At 39.2% G+C, this 21,808-nt stretch overlaps 1 long non-coding RNA gene across 2 annotated transcripts in view; it reads right to left on the bottom strand.

Annotated features, from left to right (window-relative positions):
* Positions 1-480: 480 nt before the first annotated feature.
* The window catches only part of LOC140501531 (uncharacterized), a 41,335-nt gene continuing 20,007 nt past the window's right edge, over positions 481-21,808 (bottom strand). Inside the window, exons 2-5 of one of the 2 annotated variants that reach the window (XR_011966219.1) lie at positions 8,672-8,742; positions 4,673-4,789; positions 1,219-1,280; positions 481-751 (exon numbers count right to left, since the gene is read on the bottom strand). This is a non-coding gene — a long non-coding RNA (uncharacterized lncRNA). The remainder of the gene's footprint in view (positions 752-1,218; positions 1,281-4,672; positions 4,790-8,671; positions 8,743-21,808) is intronic. The other variant, XR_011966220.1, reaches the window with a different exon arrangement.

The raw sequence follows: 21,808 nt of genomic DNA, 5'->3' as shown, positions 1-21,808 counted from the left end.
TTATTCCATTCTCTCATTTGACCTTGTCCCTTCCCCAAAGTGTTTACTTCTAATTACTCTCTTCTCCCATTTGCCCTCCCTTCTATTATCCCCCTCACCCCACTTGTCTCTTTCTCCCCTATTTTCCTGTAGTGTAAGCTAGATTTTCATACCAAATTGAGTAAGCATGTTATTCCCTCCTTAAGTCATATGTGATGAGAGTGAGCTTCACTTTTCCCCTCTCATATCCTCTCTTTTCTCCTCCACTGAAAAAGATTTTTCTTATCTCTTTTTTGAGTGGTAGCTTGCTCCATTCCATTTCTCCCTTTCTCCTCCCAATATATTCCTCTCTCACCCCTTAATTTTATTTTTTATAGATTTCATTCCTTCTGATTCAATTCAACCTGTGCTCTCTGTCCATATCAGGCTTGTTATTCTAACCACTGTACCACCCTAACTGCCCCCAAAGAGTTGTTCTCCTTCAAGTTTTGAAGTGTGAAGTCTACTTTACTGTCTGGAGGGTTGGGTAGGGGAATGACTGCCTGATCTTTCACCCAGCCATGAACACATTCTGCCTGGGAACTTAATCCAGTTCCAAGAGAGGAGTCACTTTCATTTTATGTCTTCTTTCCTTTGGTCCAAGACGTTAAAAGAACTTGGAACTCTCCAGCTCCATTGGGCTACTCCTGTCACTGTTGTGCACTCTCTTCTGACTTCAGGTGCTTTTCTTCTGCCATAAACCACCTATGTTCCATGGGACCTTGGTGCCTTGCTGGAGAAGAGGAGGAAAATGGGGGGCTATGTCTGGCTCAGGTGGTGCCAGTGGTCTCTGTAAAAGCAACAGCATGAAATATTTCCCCTCTTTAGGCCCCAAGTAGAAGGACTATGTTAGCAGGATTGGTAGGAAATGAAACCCCCAACTTTTACCGGCTACTTGATGCACCCTTAATACTATTGGGGTGCTAGAACTGCTGAGCTCTTTTGATCTTGGCATATCTGCAAAGCTAAACCTCTGGAGAGATTTAATAGAGATCATCAGAATATAAACCTTATGGGCATTCAGTAATGAATATATCAATCTAGTACAAGTTGAACTTCGAAATACATAGACCATCTGGGGAATTATAAGCTCAGCAACATATGGATGTATCAATAACACTGCCTATAAAATAAAAAAACGGATTCTTAACAATGATCATGGGAACATAAGACACACAATTATTCCTAGAAAGAACAAACCATTCGATCACCTCTCCAAGGTCCAACCAGGCATTTGGGGACATGTATCTATGTGGATGTTCCTAGCAGAGAGAAGAAAGAGGTCACAAAGTCAGGCTTCGGCTACTCGCTTATAGCTTCTGATGAGGCAGGCATGGGACCCTGGGCACAGCACAGAATCTGCCAAACTCATCAAAAGTCAGTATCTCCTTTCCATAGAAAGCAAGAAAGGAGTCAGGAAGAAACTGGGTCACATATTTAGCCATGTATCCTCTCCCTTTCACCTCCTTGGTGGTGATGTGATCAGTGTTGGAAACTTTGCCAGAAAGAAGTCAGTTTTGAAGGAGGGGAGTCTGATCCCCATTAAGTGAATAGAGATCCTCCTCCCTCAGGCTCTGCCGAATTAATAAAAAGTATCACACCCTACATTCAGTTTCATAATCTTTTGTGTTTGTGATAGGAAGCTGCCTCCTTAGTCACATGATGACTGGGAATTATTCTTGTCCTTGAAGGAACTTGGTTGAGGTGAGGTAGGTTATCCTTCACCCACATTGATTCAAATAGCCGAAAGGCACAGTTGCCAGTTCAGTGGGAAGGGAAGAAGTTGAGATCAAACCTATCAGGTTTTTATGTATGACATTACCAAGGAAAGTATGGAGTTAAGGATACCTCACCACAATCCCCTATTGGTGTGTTGATCCCTTTACCAAGCCTACCCCATTACCAAATATGGGAAAGACTAAGAATATTCCATGTATAAGAAAAGTGTAAACATTGATGTGGAAAAATTGCTTTCTAAGTATTGGGGCTTCAATGTCCATCAAGTGGGCAACTTGGTAACATTCCTTTCCCAATCCCTAGAAGATAATATTGTGCTGAAAAGTAGCTTGGGGAGTCAAGTAAACTCAAGAGTTTGGAAAATGGGTGTTGTGAGAGTTCACTCCTTGAGTCAGTGCTGCCATTTACCTTTCCCTCTGTTTTAAGTAAATATCTTTTGTCTTACTATGATGTCATATGTTGTGTTATAGTTTGGTTGCAGAGATACAATGGAAATGGGGGCTCATGAGCTTTGGATTGAGATACATATGTATATAGTATGTGATGTGTGTGTTATATGTATTATGAGCATAACATGTACCCATACATACACATACACATACACAGATATGTATACACACTCATATGATGAATTCGGAGGTAGCCAGTGGAGAGCCTTTAGAGGATTCAATTACTTGACAAATACTCAAGATTCAAAATGACTTTGAAGTTTGAAAAGAAAGATTAAAGCTATCAAGATGAAATTTAACAGCAGTAACAGTAAAGTCTTGCATTTTTGGTTATTTTTAAAAAGCAGTTCCTCAGCTATGGAATAGGGAGAATATGGCTTAATGGAAATTTGCATGAAGAATTCTTAACATTTTAGTTGATGAAAATCTGAACAGGAGCCCAAAGTGTTATATAATTAGTCGATTAGCAAAACTTAGGTCATGTTAATAAAAATAGAGTGTCCAGATTATACTAATCAGCCTACATGTAAAGTATTCCATTCATTTCTGAACACCATATTTTAAAAGGAACATTGATAAAATGGTGTGTATCCAAGACTGGGCAACCAGTGGTAAACAGTCTTGAAACCATATTACATGAGAATTGCTATAGCCTTGACTCTCCCCTGAGACCTGCTCTCCTGATTGATGAATCCCAGGTGGGATTGCCATTTGTTGAGGGTCCCTAGCCATGCTTAACTACCCATTGAATTAACTCTACCTCCTCAGCAGCCTTGCCCAGCTTGGGATGACTCCACCTTGGGCTGTACTCTCTTGTTTGGGAGTCCTGGTTAAGACAATCATTTCTTTTCTGCCCAGGGCAGGGTCATATAGCTAGTGTTTGAGATGAGATTCCAGGATCAGTTGCTGTATCCACTGGGCCACCTAACACAACCATTTCTTGAGAAGCCCAAGTCAGTCTTGACCACTTCACACACACACACACACACACACACACACACACACACACACACCCCCACACACACACCCCACTCATTCTCCAATTGTTCCATCTCATTAGTGGCTTTGCCCATTCACAAATGCTCTCCTCCTGAAATCACTGCCCTCTCTCCAGAACCTTTTATTGTTTAAATTATTATAATAAAACTTCTTGAAATTAGGAAACATCTTGTTTTCTTGTGTTTGTATTGCCAGAGTTTAGCTCACTGTCTCACGTATAGTAAGTACTTAATAAATCTGTCTATTTATCCATCTAGCTATCTGATGAAAAAGAACTAGTATTATTTAGCTGAAAAAAAATAGAAGACTTGGGGGGATATGATAACTGTCACGAAACCTTTGAAAGTCTGTCCTTTGGAGGAAGGGCCGCTAGATGACACATTGTATAGAGTGCCAGGACAGTCCAGAGTCAGGAAGACTCATCTTCCTTAATGCAAATCTGGCTTCAGACATCAGTGTAACCCTGGGCAAGTCACTTAATCCTGTTTGCCTCAGTTTCCTCATCTGCAAAGTGATCTGGAAAAAGAAACGGCAAATCACTCCAGTGTCTTTGCCAAGAGAGCCCTAAATGGGGTCATGAAAAGTCAGGCACGAATGAAACAGTTGAGCAACAAAAATTTCCTGACTACAGGGCCACTGATCTACCCGCTGCTGCACCCAGCTGCCAAATGAGTCAGGCCAGATAATATCAAAGCTCTTCCCTTTAAGCTCTTCAAATCCTCTATGCTTATTTAGATTGGAGCATGGATGGGGAAGGCTTTGAAGGTCCCCTCCAACCTTCTCCTGGGACAATGTGCAAATCAGATTAAATTCCTGTGTGAAGCTAGAGCACCAGTGGTTTAGAGAAAATGTGAATGTGAAGAGCCGTGCTTATCTTGGCTGGCACAGACGTGCGGGTACCAAACAGAGTGTGAAGAGAGGACATGGTTTGGCAGCAGGGAAAGTGGATACTCTCCGCCGAAATGACAAGAAGTGAGAGATTATACAATGTGGAGGCACTCTGTGCTGGCTTGGTTGGAGAGTGATCCCAAACCCAAATGGAGCAAGATCTGAAGGAGGGCATGGGTGGAGAGCATGGCAGAACATCCAGAATCTGTTTCTCTAGGGGAGGTAAGCACTTGCCCACCATTATCGTTATCTTAGTTCACATTTCTGTGTTATTTTATGATTTTTATGGCACTTTACATGTATTATCTCATTTTAGCCACAACCCCTCAAGGGGAAGGGCTGTTATTATTTTTATTTTCTAGCTGGGGAGACCAAGATTGAGGAAGGTGAAGTGACTCAGACACAGTCACCTAGCCAGTAGGCATCTAAGGCAGGATTTGAACTCAAGTCTCTCTGATGCCAAGTACATTACCTTTCTGGGGCCAAATAAGCCTACTTGTATGTGGAGTGGTACCCCTGTCCTTCTCACTTTAGAGAATTAGGAGGGTTCTCTGAATTTAAATCCTGATTATGCCACTTACTATCTGTGTGACTCTAGGTGACTTCTCTGGGACTCACTTTTCTTCTCTGTGAAATGAAGGGGTTACATTAGACTTCCTCTAAAGTCTCTTTCAGTTCTGAGCCGATGAGCCCATGATCTGTAAAGCAAATTGAGAGATTTGGGAAAACAGAAGGTTATTTCCTTCAACTCCACAAGCTGGGACCATTACACTGTCATTTCCTTCTTATGGAGAGCTCATGGTTATGTGACAACCTTGTCTCCTCTCACAGCAAAATAAGGTCAGTTGCCATTCCTTAGAGGCAGGCCCTGTATTCATTACCAGCTAATCATTTCTCAGTCCTTTGGGATTCATGCTATGGGCTGGTTTGCGCCAACCCAGATGACCCTGGGAGTCTGGCTAATTTAAATCCTTTAAATCATTGACAAAGATTCAGAATTTCACTTTGGAAGCACAAAGTATGGAATTCCCTATTCTGAAGGTAGAGAAGCACTTGGGAAAGAAGCTCCCCACTCTTCCCCATTCTGCCTTTTCAGCCCCCCTTGACAGGTTCATGCACATCTGAACAGATTATACCACTGTAGTCTATCTGAGTAGAAAGGCTGCTAGTGAGCTGGCTCAGGATCCATCTGGAGTGGGGCTATTTTCATTTTCATTAGAATATGCAAAATAATTTTCTCTCTGAGTGATGAATTTGCCATGGGGATGCCTAACTTTTAATTACTGAAATTACTACCTGAAGCAGACATTTAAAGCCAAAATCCAATATCCTGAAAGCGTGCATAAATCCACAGAAATGATTGGAATTAACTCATATCCCCTCCCTTCCTATCCCAACAACCCAAGGTTTGGGATTTTATTGCCCTTCACTATTTTTAGCTATTTGAAAATGCTGTGGTTTAGAATTATAGCTGTTAGCACCAGCTGCTTCTCCTTCAGCTCCTTGTTCTATCTAGGCGGATTATATGCCCTAAGAAACAAAAAGACTTAAATAAATTGTACACCAGGTAAGGTGCTCCAGGCTTGGTGTCAGTGGGAACAATCTGGGAGAAGAACAAGATTTATCTTCATCTCACTGATCACCTCAATTAGCTCAGCAGCCCAGGCCCGCCTTGATATTTAATCCCCTACATTTCTCATTTTATTTGGGTAATTCAGATAATGTTCTTTATCAAATCACTGCTAAATGTGCACTTGACTAAGTGGGGTGGGGAGGACATTACTCCATGAAGCCTTGGGCCTAATTAATGGGGAAATCAGGAACAATAGGTTATTGCATCTTTCTAAAAATCAAAATGCACCTCAGAGCCCTTACAATGAAAAGCAACACCCAAGTAAGAGCACCCTGTGGAGAATTTATAGCTCATGGTATGCCTAACATTCTGTTTTTATTTAAAACAAATAAGCTTTTCATTCTGGAAGGGAGCTATGTTGTCATGGCTTAGAGAATTGTTTAATAATATGGTTGCGGAGAGGACATTTATCCCTCCAAATATTTACTGAACACCTAGAATGTACAATCACAGTGCTAGGTCCATTCATGACATCAAGTATTTCTGGAGCATTTTACCATTTTCCACATAATCTCTGGCATATTTTCACACACATTATCTTATTTCATTGTTATCATGACCCCATCAAATTAACATTAATTGTATTATATTGTACTTTTATTTATTTTGTGAACCATTTCCCATCATGATGGTGGAGGTTTTATTATCCCCATCTTACAGAACCTCAGAGAGGTGATGTGATTTGCCATAGTTAGTAGCAGACCAGGGATTTGAACCCAGGTCTTTGGACTCTAAAATCAGTGTGAATAAATGACCTCAGGGTGGACATATATGGTATGAGGGTGGAAATGGAGACGAAGCATGAAAGCATTGGGTACTGAAGGGAGAGGGAGAGAAAGGGTAACAAAACTGGAATACAGAAATATACAAAGAAGAGGTTAAGGGACCAAAAACAAAGTTTTACTGTGGGTAAAGTTGTTTTGGCTTTTGACTTCCTTTGGTATGCCCTTGTATTCACTGTTCATAATACAACTGATAGCGAATGTTACTTGCACATCACAGATCATAACATATAACAGGCCAAGGTAGATGGAGAAGAACTAAGTTGAGCCCAGAATGAGAATACTTACCGGAGGAAAACAAGAATTCCAATTCCCATGAGTCATATGTGCCCATGGAACAAGTTGATTGCACAAGGGCAGAGTTGAGCAAAGAGATAAATAAAATGAAGGACAGTATTTCGTTTGTGCCCATGAAGAGGAAAGGAGACTTTTAAGAATGGGCAGTGACAACTTCCAACCAACATGGCTGTCTGCCACAAAGTCATCTCAGCAAAAAACCTAGAGTTTACACCAGATCAAATAATCAAATAATCCAATGAGAAACCACAATAAGGAACTTTTTTCTTTTTTTTTTAATAAAGAACTTTTTTCATGCCAAAATGTTTCAAAAATATTATCAGAAGCTACTCACTGGGCAATAGGAAAGGAGACTGCTAGAAAAGTCAGTGTAGGTACAAGAAAACTATCCTGAAGTCTCTTGAGATACTGTACCCTGCAATGTATGACTGGAGGCAGCAAGAGTAAAGAGTTTCCCAGAGGAACTTCCAACCCCAGACTTGTTGAAATCCCACAGGGTGGATCTTGGAAGTCAAGGGAAGTGGTAGTGATCAGTCCAAACCAATTCAATCCAATCCAATAAACATTTATTTCATGCCTACTATGTGATAGGAACCATACTAAGCACCCAGGATACATTTAATAAAAAGAAAGACAATCCCTGACCTCAAAGAGGGCAATCTAACCAGAGAAGACAGCTAACAGGAAGGAAATGTGGAGGGAGCCCAAAGGTGTCCAGTGTGAGGGCATCTTGTTCCCTGGAACTAAAACCCAGGCAGAGCAACAGGTACAGAATGGAGAGACCAGGGTGGCAGTCGTCAGGCCAGAACGCTGAGGGTCACAGAGCTTTGCAGTCCCTCACTCTCCCTCCCAAGATGACAGAGAGAGCCCTGAAGAGCCTAGAACTCTGCACCTCAGAGATCCACAGGCGCTTAACACTGGGAGGTAAAGGTCAGCTCAAGAGCCTACGGGATGCAGAGTGAGACGAACCAGGGCCAACTATTCCACTCAAAAGCATTGCAGGGAGAAGAGGCTAGTACTGGCACAAATCTAATTCAGGAACTAAAGCAGTAGAAATGTGGATACCAAATAAAGACATTGATCAGTATTAAACATTATTGTAAATCTAGAGGGCCCTCCAACCTCCATAACAACTGCAAGTAGAAATTCAAAGCAAAAAATCAATTTTCCACAAAGACTACATCAAAATATAGATGAAGTGAAAGATTTTTTTTTTAGAATGAAATAAAACTCTGGAGGAAATAATTGGAAAGAGGATAAATTGCTTAGAAGAAAAAATCGTAAGTCTTACCCAAGTAACAGACTCCCTGAACACTAGGTTAAAACAAACAGAAATCAAAATCTCTATGAGATGGCAAGAAAAGTTAGAAAAAAGCAAAAGATTGAAAAAGTAGGAGAAAATGTAAAATATGTGATAACAAAAACAACTGGCCTAGAAAAGTAGGTCAAGAAGAGAAAATTTAAGAATCATCAAATTCTTTGAAAACCATGATTAAAAAAAAGACTGGAGACTACATTTCAAGAAATCATAAATGAAAACTGCCAGAAGGCAAAGTACAGATAGAAAGAGAAGGAAGGTAGAAGACAAGCAATTATTAAGTAGCTACTGTGAGCCAGACAAAATTCTTTACAATAATCAGTGCCCTTTACAGATATCACCTCATTTGAAAGAATCTCCCTGTCACCTTCCAAAAGAAATTCCAAAAGAAAAAGTCCCGGAAATGTCATAACCAAAATCCTGGAAGCATCCAGAAAGAGGCATTTCAAATACTAAGAAAAGACATTCCAGGTCAATAAGCCCTAGCAGCTTTTCACTATAAATTTAAGGTAGATATTGTTGGATAGGTTTACAAACAAGAATAACTTACCCCGCCAAACTGAGTATGGTCTCAAAGAGGAAAAAAATGACCCCATAATAGAATAGAGCAGTGATGTCAAACTGTAATAGAAAGAATAGCATATTGCTTTAGTAAACTACTAATTGACATTAATCGTGTTATATTTTACTTTTATTTATTTTGGGAAACATTTCCCAATTACATTTTTATATGGTTGAGGCTGCCCTGGAGAGTTCTGTGGTGTTGTAAGGAAGCAGTGAGTTTGACAGTTCTGGAATAGAAGATTTCTAATGATTTCTACTGCAAAGACTAGGGCTGAGCAGGAACTTTGAAGTACAAATACAAGACCCAAGAGAAATCTTTTTGTTGTTGTTCTGTCATTTTCGGTCATAACCAACTCTTTGTGATCCTATTTGGGGTTTTCTTGGCAAAGATACTGGAATGGTTTACCATTTCCTTCTCCAACTCATTTGACAGATGAGGAAACTGAGGCATACAGGGTGAAGTGATTTGCTCAGGGTCACACAGCTATAAAGTGTCTGGGGCCAGCTTTGATCTCAGGTCTTCCTGACTTGGTGCTTGGTGCTCTATCCATTGTGTCACCTACCTGCCTAAAGAACCCTAGTAAGGTAAATATATTTGAGCAATTGGAAGGGACTATATAATGATATAGTGCTAACATTTTCATACAGGGAGTCGAAACATGTGCTCATTAAGAACTTAGTCTTCCAAGAGTATTAAGGGAATCAAATAAGAAAAACATAGAACCTGGGATAGATTAATTTTCTGAAGAGCATAGGGGAAAGAGAAAGGATAAAAGGAATTTCTGGTATAGAAAGGAAAAAGAAGGGTAGAACTTGCTATTTCTCCTAATTGGGATGTTTGAAAAGAAGAGGATACAAAGATAGAGAAAGGAACAGGGGGAGAGGACATCAAATAAACCTCATTCTTACATGAAAGCAACAAAGTCAGGTGAACATATGTATACACACACACACAAACACACACATATACACACAATGGTATAGAAATACAACAAATTCAACAGGTAAACAAGTAGAGAAATGAGGGACAGGTTAAAAGTGAGGCTAATACCTGGGGAGATGCAATCAAAACAAACTTTCTGATCCTGAAAAGACGGTTAAAATGGAAAAAAAGGAAAGGAAAGGAAAGGCAAAGAACTAAAAAATCTAAAGGGGGTTCCAATTGACTGGAAAAGAACTGAACAAATTGTGGTACATCAATGTAATCGAATATTATTGCAACATAAGAAATGACAAAAAAATGATCTCAGGGAATCCTGGGTAGCAAAAACTTAAGTTGAGTAAAATGAGCAGAACTAGGGGGAAATCTGTTTACAATAACAACGTCATAAAGAAAAACAACCTTGAAAAACTTACGAATTCTGATCAATCCAATCGTGACTCCAGCGGACTGATGATGAAGTATGTTACCTCACACCCATCTCCTAACAGTGAGTTGATGAACTCAAGGTGCAGAAAGTGAGACATTTTTGGACATGATCATTTCATGGATTTTTTTCTTGGCTATAGTTACGTGTTACAGGAGGGCTTTTTTCTCCCTTTATTTTTAATTAGGGAGTTGGGGTACCAATAGGGACCCCAAAAAAGAGGATCGTTGAAACATGTTTTAAATGTTCAGAAGAGAACAGAAGGAAATTCAGAAGGAAGTACAGACAAACCAGACAGTTTAGAAGATAGCAAATTACAAACTTTTTAAAATACAAGTGACATAAAATAAAGATTCATATTTTCATATTTTTGTGTTTTACTATGTATAAAAATGCCCTCTTTTGAGTTTAAGTTCAAAATAAAAATTATTTTAAAACAACAAAGCACTAAAACCATATATTACATAACTGAAATGGTCAAGCTTGTCCTCAAAGAAGATATATGAGAATTTACCTCCCTCCCTTCTTTGCAGAGGTGGGGGACCATGGATATGCAACAGTGACTATTCCATCAGATTTGATTGATGTGTTGGTTTTGCTCAACTGATTTTTTTCCTTCTTTTTTAGTTCTTTGTTTTAGAGAATGAATCTCTGGATAGGGGAAAAGAAGACATGTTAGGAAAGGAAGGTGATAAAAAAAAGATATGAATAAATTTTTTAAAAAAGAATGAACAGTGGCAGATTTTTGTTACTCGATCTGACACAGGGCAAGGGGAGGAAGACTTCTTGGCTAACCTGTCAAAAAGATGGTGACCTGGCAAAGAAGTGACCGCCAGTACAGGTGGCATTAGAGAGAGCAAGTGAACTGGAAAGTAAGTGGTCAACTAAACACAAATCCCATCCTTTACAGGGATAGATTGGAGACAGGAAAGCTTAGAGGCAAAAAAGATCAATTACTCCTATTGCAATAGTCCAGCACTTACAGGTGTTGAAGGCTTGAACCACAGTGGCTGCCATATGAATAAAAAGAAGAGGTTGTTGTTCAGTTGTGATCAACTCTCTGTGACCTCATTTGGGGTTTTCTTGGCAAAGATACTGCAGTGGTTTGTCATTTCCTTCTCCAACTCACTTTTCAGATGAAGAAATTGAGACAAATGGGGTTAAATGATTTGCCCAGGGTCATACTGCTAATGTCTGAGGCCAGATTTGAACTCAGGAAAAAGAATCTACCCAGCACTCTACGTACTGTGCCACCTAGTTGTCCCACACAAAAAAATTAGGGGACAGATGTGAAATATGTTACGGAAACAGAATTGATGAAACGTGGCAATCAGTTGTAAACACGAGACCACCAGAGGTAAGAGTAAAAAATGACACTGAGGCAGCAAATGCAGGTAACTGGAGGGTTGGTGGTACTAATGGGGTACAGACTCTGGGAACCTCCTTGAACTCTCCCACTTAATCTGACTTTTCATACCCAAATCTGTTACCCTGAATCTAGCGTGGCCCTCCATTATCTGTTACCTCTAGATTGCCCCACCTGCTTCCCATCCAAACCCTCCATTGTCTGATACCTCTCTGATTGCCTACAGCTGTTTCCCACCCTTGATCAGTCACTCCAATCCCATTAAGATCCTCTTTGGACTCCTCCCCAAGAACCTTCCTAAACCCCTCCTCCCATCACCTTAGACTACTAGACCACCCCCAGATCCCTCCCATGTTCTTTCTGCATATAAATTCCATCTCGCCTACATGAAGGCACTCAGATTCTATCTAGCTTAAATGCAATCTAGCTCAGATTCTATTTAGCCCAACAAGTCTCACAAATGGTGGGACTTCTTAAGAGTCAACCCAATATGGCAAATCTTTAATAAACTTTGTTTTTCTTCAACTGCAAGAAGGCTTGGGTCAAATTCATTCTGGCAGGACTTGGGGTATCAGTAGTTTTGGGTCTCAAGTACCCCAAACCTCAACATTAGGGTTCCCTGACTTCAACAGTACCCTCAACAGAAACAGGGAACTTAGGAAGAGGCATGAGTTTTGAGAGGAAGTAAATGGGTTTCATTTTTTAAATACTGAGTTTAAGATGTTTATGGGACATCCAGTCAGAGATGTCTAGCAGGGAGTTGATGATTCAGTACTGAAATTACAAAAAGAGATGGGCTCTAAGTAAATAGATTTGAGAGTCGTCTACATAAGGATAATCACTTAACCCATGGGAATTGATGAGATCACCGAGAGAAAGAGTATAGAGGGACAGGACATGACTAATATTTCCAAAAAAAAAAAAAAAATGCCAGAGAAGGAGCAGCCAGATGGGTAGGAAGAGAACCAAGAGAAGGCAGTGTATAAAAATCCCAGGGGAAGAGAGGCGAAGATAGATGAGGAGTGAGAAAAGACCATTGGATTTAACAGTTAAGAGAGTGTTGGTAACCTTGGGAAGGGTAGTTTCAGCAACAGGGTTCAAAGTTGGATTGAAAGGGACTGAAAAGTGAGTGAGGGGTGTGAAAATGGAAACAATGAATGTAGCTGACTTTTTCTAAGAGTTTGGCTGTGAAAGGAAGGAAAGATCTAGGACTAAGGGAGAGAGATGGTTAGGAGTCTTGAAGAGAGAAGAAAAAGTTTGGAAGAAACTGTAGGGAGGGTGTTCTCACTGATCAGAGAAGAGTAGAAAGATTGCTACACTGAAGTAGGGGATGAGTTAAGATTGAGCAGCACACATTTTTAGTGGAGCTAATCAGTATGGTTGCATGACTTTTCCTCCAGCAGCATCCAGCAGTGAGGAGGAATAGAGATGTTGGGAGAAGGAGTACACTCCATGGCTGGGGTAGTTAGAGGGCAGGAAGACAAGAGATTTCAAATAGAATTGAATTTGGTTGACTATAAAGACAAGATTTCAAATGCAGGAAAATGAATCTGGTGATGGACTTGGAAAAAAGTGGAATTGAAGTACAGAAAGAAAAAAGATAGAAGAATAAAGTCATAGAGGAATTCCAGAGTCCTAGGCCAAAGGAGGCAGGGTGATGCAGTGGAAAGACAAATAAACTTATAGTAAGAAAATCTGGGTTCAAATCCCAACCTCACAACATGTGTGGTCAACTCTTGTGCATGGCCCATTCATGGTGTCTTTCTGAGTTGACTGTGTCAGTAAAGTTACAATACTTTGTTATGTCTCAGAGATATAAGCAGCCTTGGAAGATTACCTATATCATTAGCACCATGGTAAAATACAATAAATGATCAAAGTTACTTCAAAGAAAAATCCAGGGGTATGTTTTGCTGTCAGAAATATTCAGAAAATGAATGAGGCTGCAACATTCCCACAATGAGGTATAATTTGCCTTTCAATCCTTGCGAAGCAACACATCCTTCTACATGAGCTCTGAGATCTTTTTTCTCTAAGACCACCAGCAGGGTTGCTGGACAAACCAAATATATAACATAAGCATCATGATAGAGCTGGGATGTCACTGCCCAATGGGATGTCAGCAAAACTGTACGGTCCCAGTAATAATAATGCCTACCTGTCAAGTAGAAGAAGTAGGGGTTAGGGAAGACAGAAGAGAGAGTTATTTCTGTACATGTATGGGAGTTGCAAGCCATCTGCTCTGAGGAATTCCCCAGAGCCCACAAATGTTTTGGGGGCCCATACTAGTTCTTCCTAGGAAGGCCTCATGAAGTTCTCTCCCAAAGAAGGGAGAAAGTGTCATTTGACAGAATGTTCAAAGCACCCCAACGGACCTTTTCTTGATGTCAATCACCCCTAAAAAGAAATGAGTCTAGCATTTGTTAGGTACAACTGTATATATAGGTCATAAATTTGAAAAGCTACATAAATGCTTACATGACTCTATCCCTCTCCCTCAATTCCTATCTCCCTGCCAAAGTCTGCTCTTAGATCCTCTCTTTTAGAGTTACAAGTCATAGGTTGAAATCCAAGCTTTCATCTTAATAGCTTTTGTGATCATGGTAATTACTTAATGAAATGAAATGTGTTACACTGGAAAAAAAATATAAACTTCAGTAGCTAGCAATTCTATAATATCTCTATTTCTGCACAGCCATTTAGATAGCACCATGCCACTGAGAGATTTTCTTCAAAGAGAGAACTCTTAGAACAATCTCTTCCACAGCACAAGGAAGTCAGTGAAAGTAAGTTGTGAAACAGATATTTCTTAAGTGCCTGCAACAAGCAAGGCACTCTGCTAAGTTCTGAAGATACAAAAAGAGGAAAAACAGTCTCAGTTCTCAAGGAGCTCATCTTCTACTGGAGGAGATAACTTAGAAATAATTAGATATGTATGCAATATATATGCTGTAAAAGGAAAGTTAGCTCAGAGGGAATGTGTCAGGAAGGACAAAAAGCCTTCAGCAGAAGGTGCACATAATTATTGACATTCTGTCTCCTTCATGAAAAGGGAAGCTCCTTGAGGACTGTCTTTTGCCTTTTTTTGTATCCCCAGCACTTATCATAGTGCCTGGCAAATAGAAGGAATTAATAAATGCCTATTCATTGATCCATTGCTGTATCTTTATCAGGGCATATCCACTAACAGAGAGTATCTCTCAGTACTCCAACCTGGTGCCTCTTCTCCCTTTTATTATTTCATTTGGTGATTTCATCAGCTTACATGGATTCCATGATCATCATTATTCTGATGACTCTCAAATCTGCTTATCCAGCCCTAACTTCTCTCCTAAACTCCAAACTTACACCTTCAACTGTTTATTAGACATCTCAAACTCAATGTCCCTTAGACATGTTAAACTCAACATATCCTAAACTGAACTCATCGTCTTTCCCCAAAATGGAACCCAATCTCTACCCAATTTCTCTATTACTGTCAAAGGTACCACCATCCTTTCAGTCACTCCTCTAGAGCAAAAGCTGTTTTCTGTTTTTGTTTTTGTTTTTGTTTTTTTTGCTTCTCTTTGTATCAGCACTTAGCGCAGAGCCTGGTGCATAGGAGGCATGAAATAAATACTGAGAGTGACAGTGAGGAGTCAAGGAGGGCACCAAGGCAATGAACCTGGGTGACTGGGAGGGCAATTGTACCTTCAATAGTAGTAGGTAAGTTGGGAATAGGAGAGACTCTGAGGAGAAAGATGGTGTTTTATTTAGATATATGTTGAGTTTGAAATGTCTAAAGGACATCCAATTTCAGTTATCCGCAAGACAGCTGTTATGAGATAGGAGCTCAGGAGATAGATTAGGATATATATCTGGCAATCATCTGCAGAAAGGGAGGGATTGAACCCATGGAGCTGTTAAAATCACTAAGCAAGGGTGTACAGGAGAAGAGAAGGGTCCCTCTTCTCCAGATAGAGCCTTGGAGGAAATCCACCATTAGTGGGCATGATCTGGATGAAAATCCAGAAAAAAAAACTGAAAAGGAGTAGTCAGACCTGTAGAAGGAAAAGCAGGAAAGAGCAGTGTCATGAAAACCTGGAAAGAGTGAATAATCAGACAAAGACTGACAGTGTCACTTTGACATCTTCAAAGGCAGCATAAAGGTCAAAAAGGATGACAATTGAGAAGAAGTCATCAGATCTGGCAATTAAGAAATCATTTTTAACTTTGAAAAGAGTGATTTCAGTTGAATGGTGAGGTCAGAAGCCAAACTGTAGAGGGTTGAGAAAAGAGTTAGAGGAAAGGAATTGGAAGCATCTGGTCTAGATAGGTTTCTGAAGAAATTTAGTGGAGAAAGGGAGGAAAGATTTAGAATGATAACTGGCAGGGATGATTGGATCAAATGAGGGTTTTTAAGGATGGTGGAGGCATGTTTGTGCCAGATGCCTATCTGGAAAGGAGCCAGTATGCAAGGAGACATTGAAGAATAAAGAGAGTGGGAATGATATTGGGAGCAATGTACTGGAAAAGGCAGGAGAGGGAGAGATCAAGAGTTCATCCATTCTTGCCTTGGCAAGGAAAAGAGTCACCTCTTCATTCAAGGCAAGGTTGACAGGGATAGTGGAGAAAGACATCTAAATGGTATGGGATGAGAAGAAGAGAAGACAAAGCTCCTGTTGACTGACCTCTTTTTTATTTTCCAGTAAAATATGTGAGGTCTTCATTTGAGAGCATGGGAGAAGGAGCTACTGTGGAAGTCTTGAGGAGGAACATAAAGATTTGGAATTGTGATGAGTGAGAGGTGAACAGAGTAGAGAAGTGTAAAAGGATTACCTTGCCACAGTAAGTTCCCAATTGAGATTATGTAACATAAATTTGTAGTGGACCCAATCAACACAGTTTTGTGATACTCTATACCTATATGAAGAGAAGCAAAGGTGCTAGGAGTAATCTAAGGTTAATGTGATCAATGACAAAAAGAAATACATCGAATATACCCAAATAAGTATGCCAGCAACTTGTTTGTAGTAGCAAAAGAACTGGAAACAAAGTGAATGCTCACTGATCAGGGAATAATTAAACAAATTAAGGTACATGAGTGGAATATAGCTGTGCTATAAGAAACAACAAATAAAAAGACTACTGAGAAGCACAGAAATACTTATATGAACTCATGCAAAGTTAAATAAGCAGAGATTGGAAAATAATATCAATAATAACTCCTGCTGCTGGGGGCAAGGAGAGGGGGAGGCAGGGCTGATCCCTCTGGGTATGGATATCCCCTTTAGCCCAAAACTGGTTAAAATGTCCTAGAAATACTTGTTAGAGTCAATCAGTGAGCAAATATTGATTAAGTACTTATTATGTGCCAGGCAATGTGCTAAGCACTGGAAACAAATATAAGCAAAAAGATAGACAGGAGGTACCTGCCTTTAAGAAACTTACAGTAGAACCTTGATTTACAAATTTAATTCATTCTGAGATTCTGTTCATCATGCAATTTGTTTGTATTGCAAAGTGAATTGTCCCATAGAAAACAATGTAAAGTCAGATGATCGCTACCACATCCCCAAAAATATTCATATAAAAATCATTATTTATAATTTTAAGTAAGCTTTTCCTAATGTGCCTGAAATACAATAGCAATGATTAGTACGCAATATAAACCAAAAATAAAATAAAATAACCTGCACTTTACCTTTGAGAAGAATCATGGCTGCCATGAGGGAGATGAGTTATTGCTTGGAAGGAGAATCTCCTTCTATGAGAACATCGGGGATTTCTATTGGGCGTGTTCTCTCTTATGTTACTTTCACTAACATAAGACTAACACTACTGCCTTCACTTATTTTTGTTTTTTAGAATCACTTTCATGTTTTGACTCACTGATTTTTTTCCTTATGTTCACTTCTGACTAGGAATCTATCTAACGACATTTGGTTTTGATGTTTTTTTTCAGAATGTCACAGAAATGTGACATTGCATTATTGTTAAAAATGTTCGTGGCTCTCATTGCTACAGTCTTATTTGGGTGATTTTTTCAACAAAATTTTGATGTTTGTACTGCAAATTTGTGTTCTTCCTGTGTGGGAAATAAAGTTCTGTTGTCCACATTCCTAGGTGATAGGGGTTGTGACCTAGCATGGACAGGTTAGAGGTCAGAAACTAAGGCGTAGGCCCAAGTTGCTGTGAGGGGAAGGGCCTATCAGAGAGGAGAACATGGAGTCACATGGCCCCAGGACAGTGTCTTGGGACATCCAAAGTTCAGAAAACAGTATGAGAAGCCCCATCTTCCTCCATGTATTGTAGTCTTCCTGTAATCTGTCTGTAACCTTACTGGGGAAGCTACTTGTCCATTCAGGGGGAACGGACATAAAGATTAACAAAGGCCTTCCTGATTTCATGACAGGTATTGTTTTTTATTTAAGGTCAGCACATTTCTCACAGTTGGCGGCTTGTTAAATGGCTTACTTCTAACAATTTGGGGGCTTATCCGGGATCCTTAGCATCAGAAAGGTTAGGATGGAATCTTGCTTGTGGGGAATGGGAGCACGCCTATTGATTTTTCAGTGGCCCAGACACCCATAGGCCTGGTTCCCCTCTTCTGACTGCTAACTTCTCTGAGACTGTTTGGAATTGTTGTAAACTCAGGAATGCAGCTGAAACAATGGATTGAATGGCTGGAGGCAATGTAAGTCAGGGACCTGAGCAACAGCCAGAAAATCAGCAGCTAAGTACTGCCTTATGTGCCCCTTTTATCTTAGGCAGGACCACCCTTTTGGGGGGCTTTCAGAGCCCTAAGTCTTAAGATGGGATGTGAGCACTCGGTATCAGGGAAGGGATGAGTGAATACGTCCTGTGAGTATTCCTTCGGAAGCCCATATGAAGGAATGCTGGAATCCTTCCTCTATCTGCTCTGAAGAGGGGGGAGGATGGAGAATCTAGAAATCTAGATTCTGGGAAGAATCCTTTTGAAACTGGCTTGAAATCAGTCAGAGTAAATTGACATGAATAATTGGATTTTGACTGGTCTAATCTAAAATTAGTTTATTTCCTAAAAAGAGAGGATATGTATTGCTCTGTCTGTCCTGCATTTGTCTGTTTGTGTGTTTGTGAAGTGTTTTGTTAAATTGTAAAGTAAGCCTCAGATGAGTGAATGGGCTAGGGAGAGAGAAAAAAGGAGAAAAAATGCTTTACTGTATGGCTTGAGAATAGTGTTAACAGAAAGTTTGAAAACTTTTAAGAAATTGCTTTTAAAAAAATCTTTCTTTCTGCATTCTGGCCAGGTTGTGAATATGGAAAGAAAGATTTTGGCTCTTTTCAGAGTATTCAACTTAAAAAAAAATGTGACTCTATTAGTGAAATTGCTAAATTAAATTAAATTGTTAGGTTCTTAACCTCTAAGTTTCTTTTTAAGGAATAAAGAAGTTGGAAGAGGTGGTGAGTATTTGGTTACTATAAAAGGAGGGGAAGAATATGGGTGGGATGTGCTTGGACCTTGTACTTCCTTTCCCCTCCCCCATCCCACTTAAGAGAATGTTTAGCTTGATTGGGAAACCAATAGACAAAGTTATGGAAGGTTGTTGGATTTAAAAATTTAAAAATTGTTTACTGTGATTTGTAATTATTACTCTTAGTTACTGAGCTCCCAAGTCTTATGCTTGGAAGTCACTCTTTGTAAGTATTAAATTATTTAGGCCCTTTGCCTGAGCAGGGAAGTTTTTTTGATTAATCTCATTTAAAACTTTGAATCTGGGAAAGTCTTTCTGCCTCAGATAAGGGAGTGGCAGACCATTTTCTACCTAAAGGAGGATCTCTTTTTGTAATGGAAATTAGCAGAATAAAGGACAGGCAGTCTGGAGTGAAAGTTGACTTTTGATTTAATGAAATCTCAAAGCTAAAATCTGTACTTTATGTTTAAATTAAGTAAATATATCTGACCAAGACTATGTATGTAAAATTATAAATTCACTTTAGAACTTCAGTGATTTCTCTTAGAACCATTAACTCTGTCCATGTGCTCAGACCATGTGGACAAGGGGAAGCTTACCCCCACATATGATTTAAAGGCTGGAATGAGACTGGGAAAGCTGGTCTGCTGGGCCTGGGAGGGGGAAGGGGAGCTGGAAGAGGGCTTTTCAGATCTTTAAGGAAGTAGTATAAAAAAGAGATTATTATGGGAAGTTATAAATAAAGTTTTCTTTCAAGTAGCAAGAGTATTTTTTTTTAAAAAAGGAGGGCTAAAATGTTTTTCATTAGTGATTACAAATCCAGGTTTGATATAATTTCAAGTTAAAAATCTGTCCTGAAGGAATAACGAGCAGCATCTAAGAATGTTCTTCCTGTCAGGATTAAGCAGAAAGATATTGTTATTTCTCACTTATGATTGTAAAGTGCTTAACCTAAGGGATGGGTATATGTTAGATGCAACATTAATCTAATGTAATTGTTACAGGATTTTTAAATTTGGAGTTTGTTATAGATTAGGGTTTTAAAAAGGATGTGATGGAAATTTGATAATTTAAACTCATATTTGGTTATAAATAAGCAGTGAAAATGATGATGTTTGCTATATAATGGTAGAGTTAACTTTTGCTTTGCTTAAGCTAGAATGAGAATCCAGTGCAGACAGTTATAGTTAAAATGTGAAGGAAGGTTGGATAGTCTGAGTAATGGAATTGGAAAGATGAATAAAGGTTTTGATTGCAAAGATGAAAGGCAGATTAAAAGGCTTGAATAGTTCCGGATGGTTCTGTTTTCAGATGGTTTCAGTAAGTAGTGAGGATATGAGGAAGTATTTTAAGAAGAAAGAAAGAAAAATCACTTAACTTGATTTAATTAATAGCTCAATCAAAGTTGAGATGACTATTAGATCAGGTGATAGGAAGGGAATTACTGTGCATTCAGCTGAATGGTTAATGGCTTATTTAAAGTTTTAAGTAAACTTAAATAGTTTAAATTTTTAAGTAAATCTAAATGTTATATTAGAAATTACATTGTTAAATTAATGATGAATTGGTTAAAAAAACTGTTATGAATTTTGTGTAAGAGTTTCCTTGTAGAATTCTTATTGAGAAAATGAGAATTCTTTTAAAAATATATACATATATTTATATAAATATATGGGTGTGATTTTCAAGCTTGTTCCATCTAAGGTTGTATTAAGTATGTTAAAAGTTTATTTCTGCTGTTAAGAAGGAAATTTTAACTAAAATTGTTTTTGCTATTAATCAAGCATTTACAAAAGTATGTAAAAGGAAGCTTATGGCTAAATGTGAAAAGGCTTTGGGTTTTAGATCTTGTAATTTTTGCCAATTATGTATATGAGGGTTTTGTGATAAATTGTAAACTGTTTTCAGAGGAAGATATCTGTTGTACGAAAAAATATTTTGTACCTATCAAATTTATATTTGTAAACTAATTTGTCAAAATAACTTCAGGTTTTATGGGGGGGTGGGGGTGGAAGATAAGGGACAAGATTAAGGAGACCAGAAATTTTATGGCTCCAGGAAGCTCTGAGGTAAATTTTAAGAAAGTCTCCTGGCCCCATCCCACTTTCCTTTTGAAGTCCAGTCATTACTGAAGAACTTCTTAAGGTCTAATCTGAACTGGAGTTGCTCAGAGGAGAGATGTTAACTCTTTCTATTGTGGAAGGAGAGGAGTGGTCCCATGCCCACCCAGGGGTGGCTGAGATTTGGAGGGTTTAAATTAATCACCCAAGTGATGTGGCCCTTCACTTTGTTAAAGTTGCAATCTCCATGTAAAATATAAGCTGTATAAGGAGTTCCTGAACCAGTAATTTGTGTTGGTGATAAATAATCTCTAGTGATTGGTTTTTGGGACAAATTTAAGATGTGGGTCTTGGTAAAATTTTTGATTAATGAAACCTGTCATCTAATGTACAAGCCTCAGGGGACAATCCTCTCCTCAGCCTGGGATGGGAACCTTCTGGCTCTGTTTCTCCATTGTGTTCCTTTGAAAAGGAACACTTCTTTTAAAGTTTCCCACTTGACTATTTCTGAGTCTGACTATAAGGTGGAGATGAAACCAAAGTACAAATGTGATTTTGTTTAAACTTAACTGTAATGGTATGGAACCGTTGAGGACCCAAAGACAACAACACGCTGGGCCCTGTTTAAATGAATTCAACCCAAGCCATCATTCAACTAAAAAAGGTCAAAGTTTGTAATCTACAGAGGGACTGAGGAAGAAGTCCAGGGTGACGCCAGGTGGTCTTGATGGGAGTGGCCAGTAACCCAGAGAACTGGATTGATAGGACATAGTGATATGCTTCTGTGGGCATCTAGAGAGCCAGTTCATGTGGGATAAGGTGAGGTTTTCCAGGACCCTTTTAGACAAATGGGACTAAGACTCTTTGGGGGTAATGGACAAAGGTCCCAACTTG

Source organism: Notamacropus eugenii, chromosome 4, assembly GCF_028372415.1.
Source record: "Notamacropus eugenii isolate mMacEug1 chromosome 4, mMacEug1.pri_v2, whole genome shotgun sequence".
Lineage (NCBI taxonomy): Eukaryota > Metazoa > Chordata > Mammalia > Diprotodontia > Macropodidae > Notamacropus > Notamacropus eugenii.
The sequence above is the reverse complement of the archived record's forward strand: the minus strand, read 5'-3'. Positions and strand labels throughout refer to the sequence as shown.